Raw genomic sequence first — 27,507 nt, 5'->3', positions numbered from 1 at the left:
CTTGGAATTCTGAATTGGATGACCGTTAAAAACTATTTTTCCCACACAGAGATAGTTTTTTCCCGACTTCCCAGTTGTCTTGAATGCACTGAAGTTGGAGATTTCCAAACTCTGAATTCCCAGTTGTTTTGAATGTGGCACAAGACTGTTCTCAGGTCAGGCCTGGTTGTAGATATGTTTCAGTCTCGTTGGGGCCAATTTTTGCATTTTAGCTAACCCTAACCCTTTTCTTAACCTTAACCTCATTCTCCTAACCTGTCACGTTAATTCTCTTAACCTGTACGAAAAGTTACTTCTGCTAGTCAAAACCGGCATATCTGCCCTGAGAACAGTATGATGAGATACAGCGTGTCATCGACTGACAGATTGCTATAACATAGTATGATGTGGTTAGCTGATAGTGATACTTAAAGATGCACTATGCAGAAATCGATCAACCATTTCCCGTTTGATAAAATTCTAATAGCTCGCCTAATTTCAGTGTATGTGACAAAACAATCAAGTATAGTGTAGAGAATCATTGTACCATCTAAACCTCTGTGAAATATATATTCCATTACCAAAAATATTGTATTTTCAGCTGTTTCAAGATGGTGTACAAAACCGAAAGTAAAAGACACAAAAATGAAATTGAAGAACGGGAAGCAATGAAATAGTACACATAGAACATATCTGCTTTTTAGAGATTCTTTCAACGAGAATGACAGATTTAAAACTAACATTTCAATTTGCATATGGTCGGGACGCCCAAAAATCTACATATTGCAGCTTTAAAATACCTATCCAGGCGTTGTATGATCTGGCATGCGTCAACAACGCCTGGACAGAGGATCGCGCCCATTGTACTGCATCCGACTTGATAACACACCCAGCACACTCACACAATAAATCTCATGCCCTTAAAAGGCGTTTTTCATAGTCTACTACTGTTTCAATATGAGCTGATGCTAAGCACACTGGTTCCGTTTTTATGTGCTCCTTTGCACACTCTTCTGGCGAATAAGGGAATAGCAGTGACCGTTCAATGGAAACAAGCTGCTCTTCAGAGAATATTCTGTTAGTCTGAAAGTTTTATGTCCAATTATATAGAATAAATGTATAAAAATGTTTATAAAATGTAGTAAACAAAATGCTAAATATTCCCCACTCTAATCATGGACTACTAGATAGACGTCTCGACTCAACAGCAACCATATTTTGCAAACATATTTGACAAAAAATAGTATGTGTATATGAAATAACGTTACATACATTACTACACTGTAGTAGAGAATTCCATGAGGGCACTGCAGGACACCATTTAATTGACAGAGTTTTTTTTGTGCGCAATTATTTATGTTTGGCTCCGCTGAGTCTGGCTCTCCTCAAGTGAGGACATATCGATCAGCGCTTAGCCCGCGATCTCAAGACAAGCGTCTGGTGCCCAGTTGCCCCATACTCTGTACATGAGCTCATCATTCACCATCTGATTGGCTGGTCATGGATGGACATCTGCACTAGCTAATAAGGCCCGGTGCTCTTGGATCCCTATATATGTAGTCAGTCCCCATGACTGTTCCTTTCAGTTGACATAAGAGTGGGATTTATGGTAGTGTGTTCATGGAGTGCGCGTGTAAAAGTGAGTAGTGGTTATTGTTGTTATGGCTGAGATTTGTGTGTGTTTACTATTACTGTTAGTAGTAGTTCCTATTGTTCTCTGTAACGTTATTACTGCGTTATATTACATGTTCAGGTAACATGTTTGTTTAAATTCATAGTCCTTTGTTATTTTTTACCACAATCATTCAGGGGACTTCACAACCATTTCTTGCCCAGGGACCCCCTCCCAGGCAAACCAGTGACCCATGGACTCCCATCATACTTTAACAAAAACATCATCAGGTAAACGATAATGTCAAGGAGACGTAATCAATGCTTTGTATAGCACTGATGAAGCATAATGCCGAAATGTATGGTCTTTTTTTGTTGTTGCACCTTGTACTGTCACCCTTTGTATTCTTTCGAGCATGGATTAAATTAAGTATATTTCGTGATAGGTGGAGGGCCGAAGCCTTTAGCTCAGTGGCCAAAACTAGTTTTCGAGATGATCGGTCCCTGGCAAGGGAGGAGCTGTTTTTTGTTGTTGTTTTATTTTTACATATTCGATACATTTATTTATTCTGAACACATTTACATTTGTTGGCAATGTCAATTCTTGCAATTTTTTTCTAAATACTTACTTTTATGTTCGCTATCTGGACAGGCAAACGCTGCAAAGTACTAAACCGCTAACCCATAGCCACGGGAAATAGGGGTGCTGAGGGTGCTGCAGACCCCCCCCCCCAAAAAAAGAAAAAATAAATACAATTAATAAAAAACTTGTGTACTATCCAAGTACCATCTCTGCTGATCATGTCTGCCAATAACGTTCTCTGTATCTAAGGTACTAAACACAGCTGGTTACAGCTTGAACGAGATCTCCGTCTAACAAACTGCTATGGGAGGGAATTGTGCCACTGCTCATGCTCTGAAAATGTCGTTGCCCGGAGAAGGCATGTTTCCGGGGTGAGCAGGACGATTAGGAGATGGAGTTACGTTGGGATGCCACCGGGCCGCTAGCAAAGCCAGGACAAGAGGAATATTGGGACAGGGACACGGAAAGGTGAATTTCAGAGGAGGAAAAGAGGAAGAAGAGGTCGAAGAGAATGAGGAAAGCAGAGGTTTAATTAGAATTTGATGAAGATGGCGATAAAAAGGGAGATGGTGTGTCGAAGAAGACTGGGATCAAGTGCAAACATAGTGGGACGTCTGCCAGACAGTTCTGGAGGTGAAATGGAAGTGAATGAGGGAGATTTAATTGAGTTGGAAGGTGTGATGAGGAGCTCGGAGCCTGAGCCTTGCATCGATGGACATGGTTATGATAAAGATGAGTTTTGCCCAGTGGGAGTGAGATTCTTGGAGAAAGTGGATCCAGGACTTTTGGCTGAACCATATGTGGTATCAGGTTTGGTGGAAAAGTACTGTTAAATCGGTGAAGGTAACCCGAAGTGGACTTATGATGTTTGTTTGTGTTTCTTCCGCCCAGAGGGAGCGGGTGCTCCGTGCCACGCAACTCGAGTCAATATCTGTTTCATGCTTTGCTCTTAGGAATAGGGTACTATTGAAAGGAGTGATTTCTGGGGTAGTGTTAAGTGTAGAGGTGGAGCAATCGAAGTTGAAGATTCCTGGTGTTTGTGACGCCTGTCGTTTGGTGCGACGCAAACCTGGTGGGGAACGTGGTGGAACAGAGGTGTCACATTCTGGCCTTTTGAGTTTTTAATCAGTCTTTACCCTACAAAGTCATGTTAGGATATATGAGTTATTCTGTTAGAGCTTTTGTGCCGAATCCACTGCAGTGTTTCAGTTGCCACGTTTATGGTCATGCCACAGCAGTGTGTAGGAGGGTGATTCCAAGATGTGGGAAGTGTGCAGGAGAACATGGATTGTGGAGGATTTTGTAGTTTTGGCGGAAAAAGTTGTGTGTGTCAACTGTAGGTGTGCCCATGTTGCTGAGGATTGGAAGTGTTTGAGTTGGCCACAGTCAGAGTAGTACAGAAGGTGTTTTATGCTGAGGCAGTGAAGAAAGTAGAGGAGGATGGGTCAAGGGTGAGGGCTCCTGAGAGGATCCTTCTGAGTAGTAGATCTGTGCCAGCACAGAGGGATATATGCTTCAGTAAGGTTGGCTTCTTAGCGCTCATAGCAATGGGTATCAACTATATTGCAGAAATGGAATGTAAATCACAGAAAATAGATATTGTGGTGGCAGCTGCAGAGAAATACTTGGGTGTACAAGATTTGACGACTTCTGAAGAAGTCGTGGGTTGAGTAGTGGGTGGTGTCCAGTCATCCTCCCAGGCCATTGGCATGGTGCAGCTGCAGATAGGGTCAAAGTATTGGAATGGGGTAGTGGGTTTAATTGGAAGGATGTTTTTTTCCTTGTCCCCTTTTCTCATTTTGTATTACAAAGTATAATGGCTTTATACTATAGTCCAGTTGGATGGTGGTAATGCAACATATTGTATGCCAACTGCCGTTAACTTTTTTAGGATAGGGGGCAGCATTCGGAATTTTGGATGAAAAGCGTGCCCAGAGAAAATTGCCTGTTAGTCAGGCCCAGAACCTAGGATATGCATATAATGGATAGAAAACACTCTAAAGTTTCCAAAACTGTTAAAATAATGTCTGTGAGTAAAACAGAACTCATATGACAGGCAAAAACCTGAGACAAATCCAACCAGGAAGTGGGAAATCTGAGGTTTGTATTGATTGCCTATCCAATATCCTGTGTCTGTGGGGTCAGATTGCACTTCCTAAGGCTTCCAGTAGGTGTCAACAGTCTTTAGAAGTTGTTTCAGGCTTGTATTGTGAAAGGGGATCGAATAAGAGCTGTTTCAACAAGCTGAAAGACATTAGTTTAGTCTCGCTCGTGGCCGTGAGCACGACGCTCGTTCTCTTTCCTTTCTAATGACAATGGAATTGTCCGGTTGGAATATTATTGAAGATTTATGATTAAAAACATCCTAAAGATTGATTATATACATCGTTTGACATGTTTCTACTAACTTTAATGGAACTTTTTTGACTTTTCATCTGGACTTTGTGCCCGTGCTTTGTGCATTTGGATTACTGGACTAAACGCGCGAACAAAAAGGAGGTATTTGGACATAAAGATGAACTTTATCGAACAAAACAACCATTTATTGTCTAACATGGAGACTTGGGAGTGCCATCAGATGAAGATCGTCAAAGGTAAGTGATTAATTTTAACGCTAACGACTTTTGTGACACCTCTCCTTGGTTGGAAAATGTCTGTATTGTTTTTTTGTGGCTAGGCGCTGACCTAACATAATCACACGGTGTGCTTTCACCGTAAAGCCTTTTTGAAATCGGACACAGCGTCTGGATTAACATGAAGTTTATCTTTAATCCTATGTATAACACTTGTATCTTTCATCAATGTTTTTGATTAGTATTTCTGTAATTTGATGTGGCTGTCTGCAATTTCACCGGATGTTTGTTTGAGACAATGCATTTCTGAACATAACGCGCTAATTTCAAATGAGGTTTTTGGACTTTATAAAACAAAACACACATTTATTGTCTAACATGGAGTCCTGGGAGTGCCATCCGGTGAAGATCATCAAAGGTTAGTGATTAATTCTAACGCTATTTCTGACTTTTGTGACACATCTCCTCCTTTGGAAAATGGCTGTATGGTTTTCTGTGGCTAGGCGCTGACCTAACATAATCGCATGGTGTGCTTTCGCCGTAAAGCCTTTTTGAAATCGGACACTGTGGCTGGATTAACAAGAAGTTTATCTTTAAAATGGTGTATAATACTTGTATGTTTGAGGAATTTTAATTATGAGATTTCTGTTGTTTGAATTTGGCGCCCTGCAATTTCACTGGCTGTTGGCGAGGTGGGACGCTCACGTCCCGAACGATCCCAGAGGTTTAAACTCCACCGAAGAAGAAGAAACTGCTATATGTAAAGTCTTTTTTTATTTATGGTATCTACATGATACCATCAATGCAAGCTGTAAAATAACTCTTTCAACTTTCTTAGAATGTAGCAACCTTAGCAATGTAGCTAGCTATTGTAGCTACAGCAAGTAGACCTTTTGCTAGCTAGCAGGAGCAGATAGTGATAAAGCTATCATTCCATTCCGAGACAGGTACCTTTAGCTATCATTACTCCAAGTAATAATTTAAGACTACAAAAATCTATACAACTTTGTAAAGCTAATACACAGTCATCAAGGCAGGACTCATTCATTTCAAACAACAAATTACACATCCCTGCCAATATGCTTAGTTAGAGTTGACTACAGATTGTACACAAGATAAAGTGATAGAGTATAACCAATGATTGTTGGTATCCATTACTGGACGTTACAGGTTTGCCTATAAAAAATGCTTTGCAAAAATAACATGGACATTGTGGTAAAACGTTTATTTTGATTGGAGATTTTCGGCATTTATTTAAGTCCCATCAGTTAGCCTGATTTCAGAAGTGTCCATGTAAACAGGATTTTTAGGGAAATCATTCTTTGTGCAAATCATAAATGTTTTAAATGAACTATTATATTAATCTGACTATCCACAATAATCGTATTATTGTGTGCATGTAACCATACTCATTGAGACCACATATGCATTTGCCTGTTATCTTTTCTTTGTAGGTTTTGTCTTATAGTCTACAGTCTAGTGTATTTTAGAGTTGAAGAGCACCAACTACAGATACACATGCTTGTTAGAACATCTCAAAGAGTAAATTCAACATAGAATCTGTTTGGCAAGGTGACAAACAGATTGTTTTACTATTGTAACATGCAGTGATGAAAGTTCTATTGTCCCTGTCAGGAGCCCAGGCATTTGCCGCAGCGTAGATGGTAGTAGATGAATGCTCCTAGAGAGGGGTGGGGGAATACTGAAGCATGTGTTGACGACAGTTCTACTATCTTCATTAGAGGCTCAGGCTTTTGGCATAGATGGTAAAGCTAAGTTTGCTAAGCTTGTTCGGGGCAGAACGACAGCTTGGGGATTCGATTTAGCAACCTTGCGGTTACTGGCCCAACGCTCTAACCACTAGACTAACTGCCACCCCAATCAAGTTGTAGAAACATCTCATGGATGATAAATGGAAACAAGATACACTTGAGCTTAATTTCGAGTCTCATAGCAAAGGGTCTGAACACGTATGTAATAAGGTATTTCTGTTTTTATTTTTAATACATTTGCAAAAATGTAAAAAAACAAACATTTTTTGCTTGGTCACAGATTGATGAGGGGGAAAAAAAGCATCTAGACATTGTCTCCCATTTCTTTTAGACTAGCATTTGGTTTTCAACAGCGGAGATTTGTAATAACCTTGCTGTCTGTCTCTCTGACATTTCAAAGATTGTTTCAATATTGAAATTCGATGTCCAGCTGTCCCATGGTAATGAACGTCTCAGGCAGTCGAAATCATGAATCAGCATAATTTTTATGGATATATAAAGAAATGTCAATAGAAAACACAAAATGCAGCTAGTTGTTCTAATCAAATGGCTACCCAGACAATTTGCATTGCCCCCCCCCCTCTACACTGCTGCTACTCTCTGTTATTATCTATGCATAGTCACTTTAATAACTCTACCTACATGTACATATTACCTCAATTACCTTGACACCGGTGCCCCCGCACATTGACTCTGTACCGGTACCGCCTGTATATAGCCTCACTATTGTTATTTACTGCTGCTCTTTTAATTATTTGTTATTCTTATCCCTTACTTTTTTGGGGATATTTTCTTAAAACTGAATTGTTGGTTAAGGGCTTGTAAGTAAGCATTTCACTGTAAGGTCTACACCTGTTGTATTCGGCGCATGTGACAAATACAATTGTATTTGATTTGATTTAGTTTGCTGTCATTCTAGCTTCCGTTTAAAGTGATTGTATTAGCTGTGTAGTTGGCTATCTCTTCTGAACAGTGGCCTGGCGAGAGAGCAAATGTTCTATGCCAGGTGAAATCGCACATCAATAGCTAATATTTAATTGATGTATAAAAAATAACTAGAAAACAGCTTAAACAAATGCAAATGAAGTTACTTTGCTGTTATTCTGGCTGCACTGTTTCACAAAACTGCATTAGCCAAAGTTGGCTAGCTAGCAAGCAAGGGATAAGAACGTTGCCCGCCATCATGGCACGGAACATTTGGAACGAACGACTGGATTTAGAACAAAAAGACGTAATGACTGGGTCGTGTCTCTAGTAACCGAACCAATAGAATGACCAGCCGGCTTCGGTAGCAACCCTATATTTGTGTCGGGACTACAGTTGAAGTCGGAGGTTTACATACACTTAGGTTGGAGTCATTAAAGCTAGTTTTTCAACCACTCCACACATTTTTTGTTAACAAACTATAGTTTTGGTAAGTCGGTTAGGACATTACTTTGTGCATGACATAACTAATTTTTCCAACAATTGTTTACAGACAGATTATTTCACTTATAATTCACTTTATCACAATTCCAGTGGGTCAGATGTTTACATACACTAAGTTAACTGTGCCTTTAAACAGCTTGGAAAATTCCCGAAAATGATGTCATGGCTTTAGAAGCTTCTGTTAGGCTAATTGACATAATTTGAGTCAATTGGAGATGCACCTGTTGATGTATTTCAAGGCCTACCTTCAAACTCAGTGCCTCTTTGCTTGACATCATGGGAAAATCAAAAGAAATCAGCCAAGACCTCAGAAAAAAATTGGAGACCTCCACAAGTCTGGTTCATCCTTGGGAGCAATTTCCAAAAGCCTGAAGGTACCACGTTCATCTGTACAAACAATAGTATGCAAGTATAAACACCATGGGACCACGCAGCCGTCATACCGCTGTAACGCCCTGGCCATAGAGAGGGGTTTTTGTTCTTTATTTTGGTTAGGCCAGGGTGTTACATTGGGTGGGCGTTCTGTGCATTTTTCTATGTTGGTTTGTTTAATTGATTTTGGCCATGTGGCTTCCAATCAGGCACAGCTGTAGAGTGTTGTTGCTGATTGGGAGTCACACATAAGTGCCTGTTTTTCCGTTGGGGTTTTGTGGGTAATTGTTTCTGTTAGTGTTTTGCACCTGACAGGACTGTTTGGCTGTCGGTTTTCTTATTTTTGTATAGTGTTCTTTCGTCTATTAAATATTCAATGATGAACACTAACTCCGCTGCACCTTGGTCTACTCTCTCTCACGACAGCCGTTACAACCGCTCAGGAAGGAGACGCGTTCTGTCTCCTAGAGATGAACGTACTTTGGTGCGAAAAGTGCAAATCAATCCCAGAACAACAGCAAAGGACCCTGTGAAGATGCTGGAGGAAACAGGTACAAAAGTATCTATATCCACAGTAAAACGAGTCCTATACTGACATAACCTGAAAGGCCACTCAGCAAGGAAGAAGCCACTGCTCCAAAATCGCCATAAAAAAGCCAGACTACGGTTTGCAACTGCATATGGGGACAAAGATCATACTTTTTGGAGAAATGTCCTCTGGTCTGATGATACAAAAATAGATCTGTTTGGCCATAATGACCATCGCTATGTTTGGAGGAAAAAGGGGGAGGCTTGCAAGCCGAAGAACACCATCCCAACTGTGAAGCACGGGGGTGGCAGCATCATGTTGTGGGGGTGCTTTGCTGCAGGAGGGACTGGTGCACTTCACAAAATAGATGGCATCATGAGGATGGAAAATTATGTGGATATATTGAAGCAACATCTCAAGACATCAGTCAGGAAGTTAAAGCTTGGTTGCAAATGGGTCTTCCAAATGGACAATGACCCCAAGCATACTTCCAAAGTTGTGGCAAAATGGCTTAAGGACAACAAAGTCAAGGTATTGGAGTGGCCATCACAAAGCCCTGACCTCAATCCTATAGAACATTTGTGGGCAGAACTGAAAAAGCGTGTGCGAGCAAGGAGACCTACAAACCTGACTCAGTTACACCAGCTCTGTCAGGAGGAATGGGCCAAAATTCACCCAACTTATTGTGGGAAGCTTATGGAAGGCTACCCGAAACGTTTAACCCAAGTTAAACAATTTAAACGCAATACTACCAAATACTAATTGAGTGTATGTCAACTTCTGACCCACTGGGAATGTGATGAAAGAAATAAAAGCTGAAATAAATCATTTTCTCTACAATTATTCTGACGTTTCACATTCTTAAAATAAAGTGGTGATCCTAACTGACCTAAGACAGGGAACTTTTACAAGAATTAAATGTCAGGAATTGTGAAAAACAGTTTATATGTATTTGGCTAAGGCGTATGTAAACTTCCAACTTCAACTGTATATCTCATGGAAGGATGAAATAGTATGAATAAATTCATCAAAATAACATTTTTTATGAAAATATGTCAATCATTATTTTAATATGTTGGTAACCCATTGTATAAAAGTGATAATGCCCTCGAAGCCAGTGTTTGAAGGATATATTGGCACTAACAACACCGTGCCAATATATCCTCCAAACACCGGCTTTGGAGGATATATCACTTAACTAGATATCATAGTGGTTATCCTATTACTTCACATGTGCTTTTCCTTCATGGCTGAAGTAAAGGTGTGACGCACAAGGGTTTTGTCTAGATGAGATACAGCTTTTTTCAAAATTGTCTTTTCGTAGTAAGTTAGGAGAACTTACGCAGCAGGTTAGGAGAATTAATGGAGCAAGTTAGGAGAATTAGGTAATCGGGAGAGTCAGCAAAATGACGTTGCACGAGCAGCAACGCAGATATTGCGAGACTTCGCTCTCACACAGCCAAAAATAGTATCTGCGCAAGCTCACATGTTCGCTTCACACTCATACGGAGGACCGAACATACTCTTTTAACGGGGACCAAAACAGCTGAGAAGTTCAGCATCGCTCTCCAAAGCTCTTAGTTGTTTACTTTGTGTGTCATATCGCTGACATTTAGCTAAAATGCACTTTTCATTTTTTTTCATTTTACATCAATTTGACAAATGTTGTATCCCATCGAGACATGACCAACCACAAGGGGCCTTTAGAAAAAGGTGCTGGTTTTATAGCTATTCAACCTGTTGGTTGCTGTTGACACTAATGACTTCTCAATGAGACCACCTCTCACTATATGTAGCATTGTACAGTAATGAACAATGAACAGCCCTGCATGTATTACACCACAAGACAATTGCCAATGATAAAGATAATCAAATTCTAAACATAATTTAAACATAATTTAACCAATGCTAGAGAGACTGAACGTCAAAGCCTACTTACTGGCACTAACAGAAATCAGGACAAAACGCCCCCACAGAGTACAGCCCATGTGGTAGTTGCCTCAAATCCATTGTACTGAAATACTGGAACATCCTCAAAAGTGATCTAAATCTACTAGAGTTTCAAACATTGTCCCCTCGCATTTGTTTTTCACCGTGTGCGCAATCTAGCCGATTCCGTTAAACACAGCATGCAACGTTGCGATTTCAGCATGTCAATCTTGTGGGGCAAACAAAAATTATGATGCATGCCAGCAAAGCCACTAAAATAGATAGAGCAGTCTGACTGAGCGATGGTAGGCAGCAGCAGGCTCGTAAACATTCATTCAAACAGCCCCTTTGTGCGTTTGTCAGCAGCTCTTCGCAATTCTTCAAGCATTGTGCTGTTTATGACTTCAAGCCTATCAACCCCCGAGATTAGGCTGGTGTAACCGATGTGAAATGGCTAGCTAGTTAGCCGGGTGCGCGCTAATAGCGTTTCAAACGTCACTAGCTCTGAGACTTGGGAGTGGTTGTTCCCCTTGCTCTGCATGGGTAACGCTGCTTCGAGGGTGGCTGTTGTCGATGTGTTCCTGGTTCGAGCCCAGGTAGTAACGAGGAAAGGAACGGAAGCTATACTGTTACACTGGCAATACTAAAGTGCCTATAAGAACATCCAATAGTCAAAGGTATATGAAATACAAATCGTATAGAGAGAAATAGTCCTATAATTCCTATAATAACTACAACCTAAAACTTCTTACCTGGGAATATTGAAGACTCATGTTAAAAGGAACCACCAGCTTTCATATGTTCTCATGTTCTGAGCAAGGAACTTAAACGTTAGCTTTTTTACATGGCACATATTGCACTTTTACTTTCTTCTCCAACACTTTGTTTCTGCATTATTTAAACCAAATTGAACATGTTTCATTATTTATTTGTGGCTAAATTGATAGTATTTATGTATTGTTGGGTTGCGTCAATTCGAATCTGGTATCAGAACAAAATAGTCAGCACAGAGTAACTTCTGATTTCTTTGTATTTTAATTAATGCAAACACTTGAATGGTAAATATGATGTTCTTATATACGGGCTCACTGAAATACCACGCAGGGCAGACAGAGAACTGAGTGACACATCCTTTGCTTTTCATTAAATACTCTGACAGAGATAGTTCCCACTCACTGCTGGCCTGTCAGAGGGAGGATGAGCGTGGTTTAAACTTACTCATCCTATCGTTGGCGTGCAGGTTGGTCCCAACCTCGAGACACATCCTATTGCCGGGCGTAGTTATTATCTTTGGCAGTTGACTTATCTTGTGATTGCACAATGCACAGTTCTCTAAAACCCCGACACCCCCCCGCATATACATTTCACCCATATCCTGTTAATTGCCGTTATCTTTTAACAAGCTCTTCCAAAACCCTGATTTACAGCATCTGCATTCTTTCCACATGACCCACCATCCCATGAGCCACTTCCTCTCACACAGCAGTATGCTCTTATCATATAGAGTATAAACTTAATATTATAGCATAACTTCTTTGTTATATTATATAGGTTATGCAAACAAATAGTTGGTTAAACCCTAACAGTATTATATTAAGTTAAAATAAGTGTTCATTCAGTATTGTTGTAATTGTCATTATTACAAATAAATAAACAAATAAAATCGTCCGATTAATCGATATCGGCTTTTTTTCCGGTCCTCCAATAATCGGTATCGACAGTGAAAAATCATAATCGGTTGACCTCAAATACAAACTATGGCATAAGTGGACGATGAGTGGATAAGAGGCAATCGATAATTTTGATTAAGATATTAATGAGCGAGCTAGGACGGACGTAGTCAATATAACTATTTGTTCAGCACTTTTGAAATGTACAGCGACAGAATTCAGAACATGGGTCGTTCTTATAGTATTCTCCTTGTACACCAAGTCAGAACCCGCAAATAAATAAATAAATAAAGGGGGCATATAAGCAGACAATGAAAGCTCTTACTAAATTCAATAATTACATTTCTCTAAAATAGGCTATAGGCTACATGTGCACCACCAAGTCAGAACAGTAGGCTAAATTATGAGGGGGAAAGGAACCAAATTATTAGGGTGAGGACATGGGCTACTAACAGCTTACTACAATATACACTTAGTATTACTTTCTTAGCTACAGTATACATATCTCCCTGGCATATTACATAATTTATGCAGCAGCATACAACACATTTTTGGACTCCCCTTGTTGTGCTGTGCTCACTTAAATAGGAAGGTGGAGCGGCGGTCCTTCGTGGGCAAATTTTGTCATCAAACTTGGTCATCAAAGTCTGGCATTCTCTGGATTTATAGTGCTTTCAAGACAATTGGGAACTCTGAAAAAAACAAGGTTGAATCATGAAGTCAGTGATCTTCAGGTCGGAGCTCTAGAAAGAGGCCCAAGTTCCCGGCTTGGAATTCCAAGTTGGATGACCGTTCAAACGTATTTTCCCAGTCGGAGCAAATTTTTATCAGAGTTCCCAGTTGTCTTGAACGTGGCTGAAGTCATGCTGGATTGACAGCATGGCCAATGTATTCCACCTTTTCTGGCCCATGGTGTTGAATGTTTATCATTTTAAGCTTGGAAAAGAGACCCTTAAACACAGACTTGGACCACACACCCAGTCCACTGAATAGCAGGCTTGTGATTGCTTTGCAATGCTTGAAGTTAGCCACGAATTCCTTCCAAACCATTCATTGTTGAATTTGCGATTTCCGACTTGTTGTGAATGTTTATGTCCAATGGCCGATGAGCACCGATCCGTTTAATCTATCATTTCTCTTCATAATTTATCTTCATATGACAAGGATTGAAAATGATTTTCTAGTAGATTGTTGACTTGATTCATGATGATGACTGCTAGCTAAGATTGTGTAAGTATGATGTTCGCCTTGATCAGTCCAATCAAATCTACAGTAGCTATAACGTGATATGACATCATTTTATCTCCGGCCAATGACCTTGAGCCTTCTTGGATGGGCACTTCTAATATAACTATGGCAGCAAATCAAATTTTATTGGTCACATGCGCCGAATACAACAGGTATTACCTTACAGTGAAATGTTTACTTACAAGCCCTTAACCAACAATGCAGTTTTAAGAAAAGACCTATAAAAAATTTTAAAAAGTAAGAGATAAGAAAAACAAATAATTAAAGAGCAGCAGTAAATAACAATAGCGGGGCTATATACAGGGGGTACCGGTTCAGAGTCAATGTGTCAATGTGCGGGGGCACCGGTGTCGAGGTAGTTGAGGTAATTATGTACATGCAGGTAGGGTGACAGCGTAGCCTAGTGGTTAGAGCGTTGGACTAGTAACCGAAAGGTTGTAAGATTGAATCCCCGAGCTGACAAGGTACAAATCTGTTGTTCTGCCCCTGAACAAGGCAGTTAACCCACTATTCCTAGGCTGTCATTGAAAATAAGAATTTGTTCTAAACTGACTTGCCTAGTTAAATAAAGGTAAAATAAATAAAAAGGGTTATTAAAGTGGCTATGCATAAATGATAACTGAGAGTAGCAGCAGCATGGGGGGTGCAAATAGGTAGCCATTTGATTAGCTGTTCAGGAGTCTTATGGCTTGGGGGTAGAAGCTGGACCTAGACTTGGCGCTCCAGTACCGCTTGCCGTGCGGTAATAGAGAGAACAGTCTATAACTAGGCTGGCTGGAGTCTTTGACAATTTTTAGGACTTCCCTGGTATAGAGACACCGCTTGGTATAGAGGCCCTGGGTGGCAGGAAGCTTTGCTCCGGTGATGTACTGGGCCGTACGCACTACCCTCTGTAGTGCCTTGCGGTCGGAGGCTGAGCAGTTGCCATACCAGGCATTGATGCAACCCGTCAGGATGCTCTTGATGGTGCAACTGTAAAACCTTTTGTAGATCTGAGGACCCATGCCAAATCTTTTCAGTCTCCTGAGGGGGAATAGGTTTTGTCATGCCCTCTTCACGACTGTCTTGGTGTGCTTGGACCATGTTAGTTTGTTGGTGATGTGTACGCCAAGGAACTTGAGGCTCTCAACATGCTCCACTACAGCCCCGTCGATGAGAATGGGGACGTGCTTGGTCCTCCTTTTCCTGTAGTCCACAATCATCTCCTTTGTCTTGATCACGTTGAGGGAGAGGTTGTTGTCCTTGCACCACACGGTCAGGTCTCTGACCTCCTCCCTATAGGCTGTCTCATCGTTGTCGGTGATCAGGCCTACCACTGTTGTCATCAGCAAACTTAATTATGGTGTTGGGAGTCATGCCTGGCCGTGCAGTCATGAGTGAAAAGGGAGTACAGGAGAGGACTGAGCACGCAACCCTGAGGGGCCCCCGTGTTGAGGATTAGCGTGGCGGATGTGTTGTTACCTACCCTTACCACCTGGGGGCGGCCTGTCAGGAAGTCCAGGATCCAGTTGCAGAGGGAGGTGTCTAGTCCAAGGGTCCTTAGCTTAGTGATGAGCTTTGAGGGCACTATGGTGTTGAACACTGAGCTGTAGTCAATGAATAGCATTCTCACATAGGTGTTACTTTTGTCCAGGTGTGAAAGGGCAGTGTGGAGTGCAATAGAGATTGCATCATCTGTGGATCTGTTGGTGCGGTATGCAAATTGGAGTTGGTCTAGAGTTTCTCGGATAATGGTGGTGAGGTGAGCCATGACTAGCCTTTCAAAGCATTTCATGGCTACAGACATGAGTGCTATGGGTCGGTAGTCATTTAGGCAGGTTACCTTAGTGTTCATGGGCACAGGGTTTACAGTGGTCTGCTTGAAACATGTTGGTATTACAGACTTAGACAGGGAGAGGTTCAAAATGTCAGTGAAGACACTTGCCAGTTGGTCAGCGCATGCTCGGAGTACACGTCCTGGCCCTGCGGCCTTGTGAATGTTGACCTGTTTAAAAGGTCTTACTCACATCGGCGCGGAGAGCGGGATCACACAGTCGTCCGGAACAACTGATGCTCTCATTCATGTTTCAGTCTTACTTGCCTCGAAGCTAGCATAGAGGTTATTTAGCTCGTCTGGTAGGCTCGTGTCATTAGGCAGCATTCGGCTGTGCTTCCCTTTGTAGTCTAACAGTTTGCAAGCCCTACCACATCCGACGAGCGTCGGAGCCGGTGTAGTACGATTCCTGTATTGACGGTTTGCCTGTTTGATGGTTCGTCGGAGGGCATAGTGGGATATCTTATAAGCTTCCGGGTTAGTCCCACTCCTTGAAAGCGGCAGCTCTACCCTTTAGCTCAGTGCGAATGTTGACTAATCCATGGCTTCTGGTTGGGGTATGTACGTACAGTCACTGTGGGGACGATGTCCTCGATGCCCTTATTGATAAAGCCAGTGACTGATGTGGTGTACTCCTAAATGCCATCGGAAGAATCCTGGAATATATTCCAGTCTATGCTAGCAAAACAGTCCTGTAGTTTAGTATCTGCTTCATCTGACCACTTTTTTTATAGACCAAGTCACTGGTGCTTCAAGCTTTCATTTTTGCCCTATAAGCAGGAATCAGGAGGATATAATTATGGTCAGATTTGCCAAATGGAGGGCGAGGGAGAGCATTGTACGCGTCTCTGTGTGTGGAGTAAAGGTGGTCTAGATTTTTTTTCCCTCTGGTTGCACATTTAACATGCTGATAGAAATTATGTAAAATTGATTTAAATTTCCCTGCATTAAAGTCCCCGGCCACTAGGAGCGCCGCCTCTGAATGAGCGTTTTCCTGTTTGCTTATGGCGTTGGCATTGAGTGCGGTTTTAGTGCCAGCATCGGTCTGTGGTGGTATGTAGACAGCTACGAGAAATACAGATGAAAACTCTCTAGGTAGATAGTGTGGTCTACAGTTTATCATAAGATACTCTACCTCAGGCGAGCAAAACCTCAAGACTTCCTTAGATATCGATGCTATAATATCCACAATACTCACTGAAACATAGAACTGTCTAACTGCTGCTCAGGGTCAGCTGGCTGGCTCCACTCTGTCAAAGTATTGGATAGCAATATTACAGACAGGAAAAAGAGACATTAGAAGTGTAGGAGTAAAATAATGGTACGTAAGCAAGTTATAGGAAATATGTCACAACTACCTTATGGGAGGAGCAATTTTCTCAACAGCTTGCTTTTCTCTGCATCTCTATCGATCACCATGTCAGTATCCAGGGCCATTAGGATGTCCTTCTCGGTGGTCATCAGCATGAAGGCCTCTAGGTGTTCTGTGAGAGAGTGCTCCTGAGTCTGCTCTTGATATACTTTAAAGTAGAGAAACTTTGCTCACAAGCTACCTGGGTAACTGAGAGGGTGAGTAGGAACTGAGAGGGTGAGTAGGAACTCAGCATCTGGTAACAACACAGTGGACATTCTTTGCAGGATCAGCAGCATTTATTCTTCATTTCCACCTCATCTTCATTTCCATCAGGGCCATCCTCCACTGTCCTGGTCATGTATTCCTCCAATCCTGAACTTTTCAGTCTTTTCCACTGTACAGTGAGGCTCCTCAGCTCACACTGCAAATTGTCAACAGTTGCTCAGCTATCAAATCGAAGCAAACATTTGCTGATCTCTTGAAGGGTTGTCTCTGGAAGACCATTGGATGTTATTTGGGAGAAGTTTCTAGGGTCCAGAAGGGCTAGGTCAGCATATAGAATGCCATGAGACAGAAATCACCTGTGGATACTATCTGTGACTGTATCCATAATTTGATTGTGGACTTGAACTTTATAGGCACTCTGCCTCTGTCAAAGCTTCATCTTGAGCCATCTCTCCAGACATGATTTTCTTATTACTTGCCCTTTTCTGCGGTAGAGTGGCTTCCAACTCCTCCAGCTCTGTCCTCATCCTGTTCTTTTTTCTTCTTATTTGCAAACTGAACAAATGTGTCTGTAGTTGCCTTAATGGTGTCAAAGTCTCTTGACATGCCTTTCAGGGTTTCCTGTGTAGCCACAACCATTCGATCTGCAGACAGGATGTCCATCCCACTTGTCTACAGGTATTTGGACAGTGGTGATGTGTTCTCAAATATCCGAAGAAATATTTGAGCTGTCAGTATCGTCTCATACTGGAGAAGAGCCTCAGTAAATCCTCTTGCCTTCACCCGAGCAGTTGTCTTCATGTTGGCCTGTCCTTGTATGGCTGATAGTGTGAGTACTTCAACATAGAGACCCTGGTCTGGTTTTCCAAAGGATCAAAGGACCTTCTTCAAAGCACTATCCTTAGCCCACCAGCTTGTTTCTCTGATTGGAGATAGGTGTCTGTGTCGCGTGTCCTGGCTCTTCTTCTTCCACACATCCATCCTTTGGTAGGATTCACGGAGTAACACAGCAATGTCGTTAAGGAGAGAAAAAAGTGACCCACTTGCTTAGACAATTTCCGTTGTGTCAGACAAAACCAGATTAAAGACATGTGCATATACACAGCCTCAGACTGCATCCCCCTGTAACTGAGCCCCCTCTTGCCAATGACTTTCACTATGTCTACGACACGTTACAGCACCTGCCTTCTGCTTACCTGCCCTCTATGGGCAGACATCTCAATCAATCAATCAAATGTATTTATAAAGCCCTTCTTACATCAGCTGATGTCACAAAGTGCTGTACAGAAACCCAGCCTAAAACCCCAAACAGCAGGCAATGCAGGTGTAGAAGCACGGTGGCTAGGAATAACTCCCAAGAAAGGCCAGAACTTAGGAAGAAACCTAGAGAGGAACCAGGCTATAAGGGGTGGCCAGTCCTCCTCTGGCTGTGCCGGGTGGAGATTATAACAGAACATGGCCAAGATGTTCAAATGTTCATAGATGACCAGCAGGGTCAAATAATAATAATCACAGTGGTTGTACAGGGTGCAACAGGTCAGCACCTCAGGAGTAAATGTCAGTTTGCTTTTCATAGCTGATCATTCATGATCTCTCTAACCCCCCATGCTGTCTTCAGAGACTTGAAAACAGCAGGTCTGGGACAGGTAGCACGTCCGGTGAACAGGTCAGGGTTTCATAGCCGCAGGCAGAACAGTTGAAACTGGAGCAGCAGCAAGACCAGGTGGACTGGGGACAGCAAGGAGTCATCAGGTAGTCCTGAGGCATGGTCCTAGGGCTCAGGTCCTCATAGAGAGAGAAAGAGAGAAAAAGAGAGAGAGAGAATTAGGGAGAGCATACTTAAATTCACACAGGACACCGGATAAGACCGGAGAAATACTCCAGATATAACAGACTGACCCTAGCCTCCCGACACAAACTATTGCAGCATAAATACTGGAGGCTGAGACAGGAGGGGCGTGAGACACTGTGGCCCCATCTGACGATACCCCCGGACAGGGCCAAACAGGCAGGATATAACCCCACCCACTTTGCCAAAGAACAGCCCCCACAACACTAGAGGGATATGTCCAACCACCAACTTACCATCCTGAGACAAGGCTGAGTATAGCCCACGAAGATCTCCCCCACGGCACAACCCAAGGGGGGGGCACTATCCCGGACAGGAAGATCACGACACCCACTCAAGTGACGCACCCCTCCTAGGGATGGCATGGAAGAGCACCAGTAAGCCAGTGACTCTGCCCCTGTAATAGGGTTTGAGGCAGAGAATCCCAGTGGAGAGAGGGGAACCGGCCAGGCAGAGACAGCAAGGGCGGTTCGTTGCTCCAGTGCCTTTCCTTTAACTTTCACACTCACCTGGGCCAGTATACACTCAATCATAGGACCTACTGAAGAGATGAGTCTTCAATAAAGGCTTAAAGGTCGAGTCTGCGTCTCTCACATGGATAGGCAGACCATTCCATAAAAATGGAGCTCTATAGGAGAAAGCCCAGCCTCCAGCTGTTTGCTTAGAAATTCTAGGGACAATAATGAGGCCTGCGTCTTGTGACCGTAGTGTAGGTATGTACAGCAGGACCAAATCGGAAAGATGGGTAGGAGCAAGCCCATGTAATGCTTTGTAGGTTAGCTGTTAGGTTAGGAGTAATATGATAAAAAATGTTGGTTCTAGTCAAGATTCTAGCAGCCGTGTTTAGCACTAACTGAAGTCTATTTATTGCTTTATCCGGGTAGCCGGAAAGTAGAGCATTGCAGTAGTCTAACCTAGAAGTGACAAAAGCATGGATTAATTTTTTTTGCATCATATTTGGACAGAAAGTTTCAGATTTTTGCAATGTTACATAAATGGAAAAAAGCTGTCCTTGAAACAGTCTTGATATGTTCGTCAAAAGAGAGATCAGGGTCCAGAGTAACGCAGAGGGCCTTCACAGTTTTATTTGAGATGATTGTACAACCATCAAGATGAATTGTCAGATTCAACAGAAGATATTTGTTTCTTGGGACCTAGACTTTGAATGTCTGCTTTGGAGGACCTTAAAAAGTATGCCTCAGCACTACTTCTGTGCATATTGCTCTTCTCGTGCTCTTCTACCCTTTGATGAACATGTTTCCAATCTGTCATTCCACTCATAAAAATATTGCTGTCAGTAGGCTTCGCAAATGCCATACAAATTGAACAGTATAACGCATGGCTTTCTTCATTGTATGACAGCCATTTCCGATTGGTGCAGTCTTCCAAACAGAAAAGGTTTAGATTCATGCATAGGGTGGAAACAAAAAAAATGTTTTTAGGTCATCTGACTTGGGTCTCTTGAAATAATCAAAAGTTGGTCTGGCATCCTGGCCTTCCCTGGCTCTCAATTCCACTAAACTGGACTGGGCCTGTCATCAAGATCAATGCTCACTCCCAGTGAAATTGGGCTGGACCTATTATCAAACTGGATATGAATAAAATAATATATACTGTAATGACCTGACTAGATCATGAAGGAACAATTGTCCAGACAGAGGATGGAGTTAACGAATGGACGGTTTATTAACCCAACTTAACACAGGCTACTGTTTGGCCGTAGCCCACGCCAAATAAATGAAAGGTACACTACAAACCAACCGTGACCTTCTCTTGTGAAGCCCAGACGTAAGAGAGAGAACAATGGCTAAACCCGGTCTTAACTTCCAATGTTCCATCCCCCTGCCCAACCCCCCTCCACGCCACTCCGCCAACCACCAGGCTGCCCGGTATCAGAACATTCCAGGCATTCCCGTGATTGCCAGATAGCAGGTTGATTGGCATGACCCCGTGGTAAGTACGACACAACCCACTAATAGCCTAACACATAACCCACAACTGTCTGTGCGGGTCGCTACAATACATTAACTAATAAAGGCCCAATTGTGAAAAACTACAAAAACACAGCAGCAGTCCCACTATTTAATATCAAGTGAATGAATGACAACACAACACGGTTTTTTGTGGCTTTACTCACCGTTCACACCGGACTGTTGGCATGATGTTGAGTTTCAATGCGTTGTCTAGTAAGAGGCGAAGTGGTAGGAACCGTGGTGATGAGGATCATAACTACAGTAGCAAATCACTGTAGCCATATTCTCCCGCACAAAATATGAATTTGAGAGGGAAAGGACTTGATTGGTTTTACAACATGTATACTATTTGCAACCAATGGCTGTATAGACATTAAATAAAATTAGCTAATTAACATTTGTGTATGTCTAATGCAAAGTAGCATTTATAACGAAAAGGCAAAAGCAAGCAGAATCAAATGAAAATGCTTATTTGAGCTAAGTAAAATTATACGACAGTAAATCACTGATACTCAAGTGATTGCCATTTCCTACAAAATCCCCACAGGATGGCGAAATCAGAGCTTTGTTAGGCGTCAAATTTGAGTTTTTCCGCTAGTTTGAACACCCAGTTACTGTACATCTTTACCTCAATTCTTTCTTTCTGGTACGTTTACACAGCAGTAGCTGACCAATAGTATTTGCATTTCACTCAAATTCTGATATAACATTGTCACGTCCTGACCAGCAGAGGGCGTAATTGTGTTAGTCTTGGTCAGGATGTGGCAGGTGGTTTGTGTTTGTTAAATGTTGTGTTGGTGATTGGGACTTCCAATTGAAGGCAGGTGTGTTGAGTTGCCTTTGATTGGAAGTCCTATATAGGTATGTGTGTTTTTCTTTGGGGTTGTGGGTGGTTGTCCTTGCACTGCATTGTATGTGCCTGCAAGACTGTTGCTGTTGTAAGTACTGTTTATTGTTTTTTTCAAGTGGATGCTTTACGTGTTTTATTTAATAAACATGAGTGTCCACAATCCCGCTGCGCCTTGGTCCTCTTCTCTCCATGACAACTTCTGTGACAGAACCACCCACCTCCAAAGGACCAAGCAGCGGAAGAGGAGGAAGCCACAGGAGAACAGGGTGGATGAATGGACATGGCAGGACGAAAGACGATTCTGGGAGGACAAGTTAAGGGAGCTAAGGGAACCCGAGAGGCAGCCCCAATAATTTTTTTGGGGGGGGCACAAGGGCTGTTTGGCGGGGCAAGATTGGAGCCCCAGGCCAGCTCCCCGTACCCTTTTTGGAAGAAAACACACTGGACAGGTCCCGTGCTTTGGGGTAGGTGCTGTGGTGAGGCCTGGCATTTTCAGGCCGGTAAGCACAGTACCAGCGCCCCGCATGTGCCAGGGGAGTGTGAGCATCGAGCCTGAAGGGGTGATGCCAACCCTGCGCTCAAGACCGCCAGTGGGCCTCTACGGTCCGGTGTTTCCCGCTAAACGCACTAGCATTGAGGTGCGTGTCTCCAGGCTGGCACGTCCAGTACCAGCCCCACGCATCAGGAGTCTAGTGCGTCAGCCCAGCCTCGCCAGTCAACAGTCACCAGAGCTGCCCGCCAGTCAAGAGTCACCAGAGCTGCCCGCCAGTCAAGAGTCACCAGAGCTTCCCGCCAGTCGTAAGTCGCCAGAGCCGCCCGCCAGTCGTAAGTCGCCAGAGCCGCCCGCCAGTCGTAAGTCGCCAGAGCCGCCCGCCAGTCGTAAGTCGCCAGAGCCGCCCGCCAGTCGTAAGTCGCCAGAGCCGCCCGCCAGTCGTAAGTCGCCAGAGCCGCCCGCCAGTCGTAAGTCACCAGAGCCGCCCGCCAGTCGTAAGTCGCCAGAGCCGCCCGCCAGTCGTAAGTCGCCAGAGCCGCCCGCCAGTCAGAAGTCGCCAGAGCCGCCCGCCAGTCAGAAGTCGCCAGAGCCGCCCGCCAGTCAGGAGCCGCCAGCCAGTCAGGAGCCGCCAGAGCCGCCCGCCAGTCAGGAGCCGCCCGCCAGTCAGGAGCCGCCCGCCAGTCAGGAGCCGCCAGAGCCGCCCGCCAGTCAGGAGCCGCCAGAGCCGCCCGCCAGTCAGGAGCCGCCAGAGCCGCCCGCCAGTCAGGAGCCGCCAGAGCCGCCCGCCAGTCAGGAGCCGCCAGAGCCGCCCGCTAGTCAGGAGCCGCCAGAGTGGCCCGTCTGCCCGAGTGGCCCGTCTGCCCGGATCTGCCCGAGTGGCCCGTCTGCCCGGAACTGCCCGAGTGGCCCGACTGCCCGAGTGGCCCGACTGCCCGGAACTGCCAGAGTGGCCCGACTGCCCGGAACTGCCAGAGTGGCCCGACTGCCCGGAACTGCCAGAGAGGCCCGACTGCCCGGAACTGCCAGAGTGGCCCGACTGCCCGGAACTGCCAGAGTGGCCCGACTGCCCGGAACTGCCAGAGTGGCCCGACTGCCCGGATCTGCCAGAGTGGCCCGCCTGTTCGGGGCTGCCAGAGTGCCCTGCCTGTTTGGAGCTGCCAGAGTGGCCCGTCAGTCAGGATCAGCCCGAGTGGCCCTCCTGCCCTCCGGCCAAGCCCGAGTGGCCCTCCTGCCCTCCGGCCCGAGTGGCCCTCCTGCCCTCCGGCCCGGCCCGAGTGGCCCTCCTGCCCGGCCCGAGTGGCCCTCCGGCCCGAGTGGCCCTCCGGCCCGGCCCGAGTGGCCCTCCTGCCCAGCCCGAGTGGCCCTCCTGTCCTCCGGCCCAGCCCGAGTGGCCCTCCTGTCCTCCGGCCCAGCCCGAGTGGTCCGTCTGCCAGGGTCAGCCCAAGTGGCCCGTCTGCCCGGCGCAGCTAGCAGCGCCACCGAAGTGGGCGACGCCGAAGGTGGAGCAAGGTCCACGTCCTGCACCTGAGCCACCTCCAGGATAGGTGGGTTGGGGAGGGAGGGTGTAGCACAGTGCCGTCGGTGACGGCAGCCACCCTCCCTTCCCTCCCTTATTGTTTAGGGGTTATTGTTTGTTGGTTTTGTTGGGGTATTGGGGATTTTCTTGTGTTTTTCTTTTTTTAGGTGCATCCCGGGGTCTGCACCTTGAGGGGGGGTACTGTCACGTCCTGACCAGCAGAGGGCGTAATTGTGTTAGTCTTGGTCAGGATGTGGCAGGTGGTTTGTGTTTGTTAAATGTTGTGTTGGTGATTGGGACTTCCAATTGAAGGCAGGTGTGTTGAGTTGCCTTTGATTGGAAGTCCTATATAGGTGTGTGTGTTTTTCTTTGGGGTTGTGGGTGGTTGTCCTTGCACTGCATTGTATGTGCCTGCAAGACTGTTGCTTTTGTAAGTACTGTTTATTGTTTTTTTCAAGTGGATGCTTTACGTGTTTTATTTAATAAACATGAGTGTCCACAATCCCGCTGCGCCTTGGTCCTCTTCTCTCCATGACAACTTCTGTGTCAAACATGTTGTATTTGTAACACATTTCTGCACATATCTACCACTTCGGCTGCACTATCTTTGGCTTCGCTGTCCTCTCCGTCTACTCATTTACCCGCCAACCGGGTTGTGGCATCTTCCTCTTGCCGGTCTAGCACTTCGATGTTAGAATCGGTGGTACTAGTAGTACTACTACCGAATAAGTCTGTTCGTTTTTACATTTACTTGCATTTGAGTGAAGACTTTTGACTCTTAAATTTTCAACCCCAGCCTTACGTTTTTTTTACTCTGCTTTTCCATTTTCTATTGTAGCTAGTTTTTCGAGCTGTCACTGTCAGTGTCAATGTGAGTGTGAGTGACACAAAGGGGGCGGGGCTAAGGCTTGTATAGACGTAATACGGAACCCAAACCGACTGTGCCATCGTGCATACATTTATTTTGTCCCCCTACACCAAACGCGATCACGACACGCAGGTTAAAATATCAAAACAAACTCTGAACCAATGACATTAATTTGGGGACAGGTTGAAAAGCATTAAACATGTATGGCAATTTAGCTAGTTAGCTTGCATTTGCTAGCTAATTTGTCCTATTTAGCTAGCTTGCTGTTGCTAGCAAATTTTTTCTGGGATATAAACATTGAGTTGTTATTTTACCTGAAATGCACAATTAATCCACACAATGTGACAATTAATTAATCCACACATAAAACGGCCAACCGAATCGTTTCTAGTCCTCTCTCCTCCTTCCGGCTTTTTCATCTTTGAACTTATATGGTGATTGGCATCTACACTTTCATAGTATTACCACGACAACCGGCAAAACATTTCGTCTTTAAATCACCCACGTGGGTATAACCAATGAGGAGATGGCACGTGGGTACCTGCTTCTATAAACCAAAGAGGAGAGGCAGGACTTGCAGTGCGATCAGCGCCAGAAATAGAAAGGAGTTCTATTTTAGCCCTTGGCAACACAGACGCTCGTTGACGCGCACGAGCAGTATGGGTGCAATAATTGAACAACAGATTTCTAAATTTATTTTGCAACGCGAGCGAATGCATGCCACGCGAGCGGTGTAGTCAGTCTATTAGTTTGGAACAGATCAACGGACCTCGGGGTTGGCCCGTGTTGCCGGTAGGCTGCCAACTTTTTTATTAGTCGTAAAAAATGTAAAAGGCAGGCGGCCCACCGGCCCAGAGGTTGACCAGCCCACCGGGAACTCTCCCGGTGCTCAATCCGCTACTGCATAGGCCCCCAGCCTGTGTCTTACCAGAGGCTGCTGTTCAATCCTGCCGATAGTGTGTATAACCCACCAGCTGTATGTTCTTAATGTCGTCATTCAGCCACAACTCGGTGAAACATAAAATATTACAGTTTTTAATGTCCCGTTGGTAGGATATACGTGCTTTCAGTTCGTCCCATTTATTTTCCAGAAACTGAACGTTAGCTAGCAGGACGGAAGGCAAACACAGATTAGCCACTCTTTGCCTGATCCTCACAAGGCACCCTGATCTTTTTCCGCGAAATCTCTGTTTCCTTCTCCAGCGAATGCTGGGGATCTGGGCCTGGTCGGGTGTCTGCAGTATCTCCCCCCTGTCCGACTCATCGAAGAAAAACTCTTAGTCTAATCTGGAGGTGAGTAATCGCAGTTCTGATGTCCAGAAGCTCTTGTCGGTCATACTACTCTATATTGTTTGTCCTCGTGTGTCCATTCATGTTTTTCAGCATAAAGTACTCTGCAGCCACTTAGTGTGGACACCAGGTGAGACCACACACACAGATTCCTGTTGAACACTGTCCCTTTAACTACCTTATTTTCTCAATAACAGTCTCTCTCCTTCACTTCTAGGTTATATTAGCTGTGTCTGTGAACCCCTCCTGCATCTGAACTTGCTACATAGAGGGCACAGCATGATCAGAGGTGAGAGGTTACTTGGTCAGGCCAAGAGGAAGTATTATTAAAGAGATGCTTTACATTGAAATACAGATAGAGATGCAGTAGTCCCAGAGTTAATGATCCAAGGTCAGTTTTGCATTTCACCTCCTGATTATGACTGACAGTGTTAGACAAAAAAACAAAACAAGGCTTAAACATGCTATCTCTCTCCCTCCATCTGTCTCTCGTCTACAGGCATGTTTTGATGTGAGAGAGGATGCCAACCCCCAGTCCAGTCATCGCCACCTCACCCGCTCTTAAAATAATAGTGTCTCTAGTCAGCCCAAAGGTTATGTCATTGTGATGAACTGAGAGAATATTAGGGTAGCACTGAGATTCATTAGTCATATGCTGCCTTCCCTGCTCCTCTTCTTACCTCTTTCCCTTTCTGTATTTTACACCTCTCTCGCCACCTCTTTCTTCCTCTGTTTTTGTGCACAACAGATGTGCATTGAAGTAAAGATTGAACTTGTATTTATAATATTACAATTATAATATTTATAATGCATGTATTTATAACACTTGGATAATTAACTTCTTTCAATTAAGCATTTCACATTCTCTACTGGGTGTAATTATTTCTCTTATTCGATGAAATACTACACCTATCCTGTGTTTATCAGATCAACGCAAATGAAGGAAATTAGATATTGAGATGAACCGGTTTTAGAGTATTTACATGATGCATAGGAAGTGTAGTGTACTGTTTTTCAATTTTATTTCTGTATATATGAATTACAAATCAACCTTTAACTAGTTAAATCATGTGTAACCATTGATGTCCCAGGACCAAGATTGGTAAACACTGTTGAAGTGTATAATTGTAATGCATACATGCAGACACAGCATCATTCAAAGACTGGAATTTGATACGCCTGTTATTGGATATGACTGAAATGATCTCAAAGACATTCATACCTGAACTGCACCTTTATTTGCCATGGTAGAGTACATGATCAGTGAATATATTAAATGTACAGGCTACAATGTGGGGATCTCATGTATGGTAATAACTACACGTATATACGACTTGCATCCTTGGCACAAAGTTATATTACATTCTAGTCGATCCATAGGCTTCATCAATGTCATTCACTGTTTTGAAGTTGATACAACTGGCTATGATAGTTGAGGTTCATAGCTAGGTTCTGAACTACTATGTAAACCAAACGTTTTAGGGTCCATACACAGACCAGCTACATAGCTAGCTACACATCCATAGGCATTCAGGTATTTTTATCCTCCACTGCACAATAAGCAAGAAAATAGTTAGCTAGC

The 27,507-nt window shown here is 43.9% G+C and overlaps 1 long non-coding RNA gene across 3 annotated transcripts; it reads left to right on the top strand.

The window, feature by feature from the left end:
* Positions 1-1,449: 1,449 nt before the first annotated feature.
* LOC106573686 (uncharacterized) lies at positions 1,450-27,218 on the top strand. Of its 3 annotated transcripts, XR_014380893.1 has the most exons (6): positions 1,455-1,618; positions 1,789-1,881; positions 25,839-25,928; positions 26,019-26,055; positions 26,143-26,214; positions 26,425-27,218. It is a non-coding gene; the product is annotated as an uncharacterized LOC106573686 (long non-coding RNA). The 3 variants fall into 3 exon arrangements; XR_014380892.1 differs by having other exon boundaries at positions 1,450-1,618; positions 26,019-26,214; XR_001321401.3 differs by lacking the exon at positions 26,019-26,055 and having other exon boundaries at positions 1,466-1,618.
* The last annotated feature ends 289 nt before the right edge of the window (positions 27,219-27,507 follow it).

The sequence above is a fragment of the Salmo salar genome, chromosome 16 (genome assembly GCF_965601325.2).
Source record: "Salmo salar chromosome 16, fSalSal1, whole genome shotgun sequence".
Lineage (NCBI taxonomy): Eukaryota > Metazoa > Chordata > Actinopteri > Salmoniformes > Salmonidae > Salmo > Salmo salar.
The sequence above is the reverse complement of the archived record's forward strand: the minus strand, read 5'-3'. Positions and strand labels throughout refer to the sequence as shown.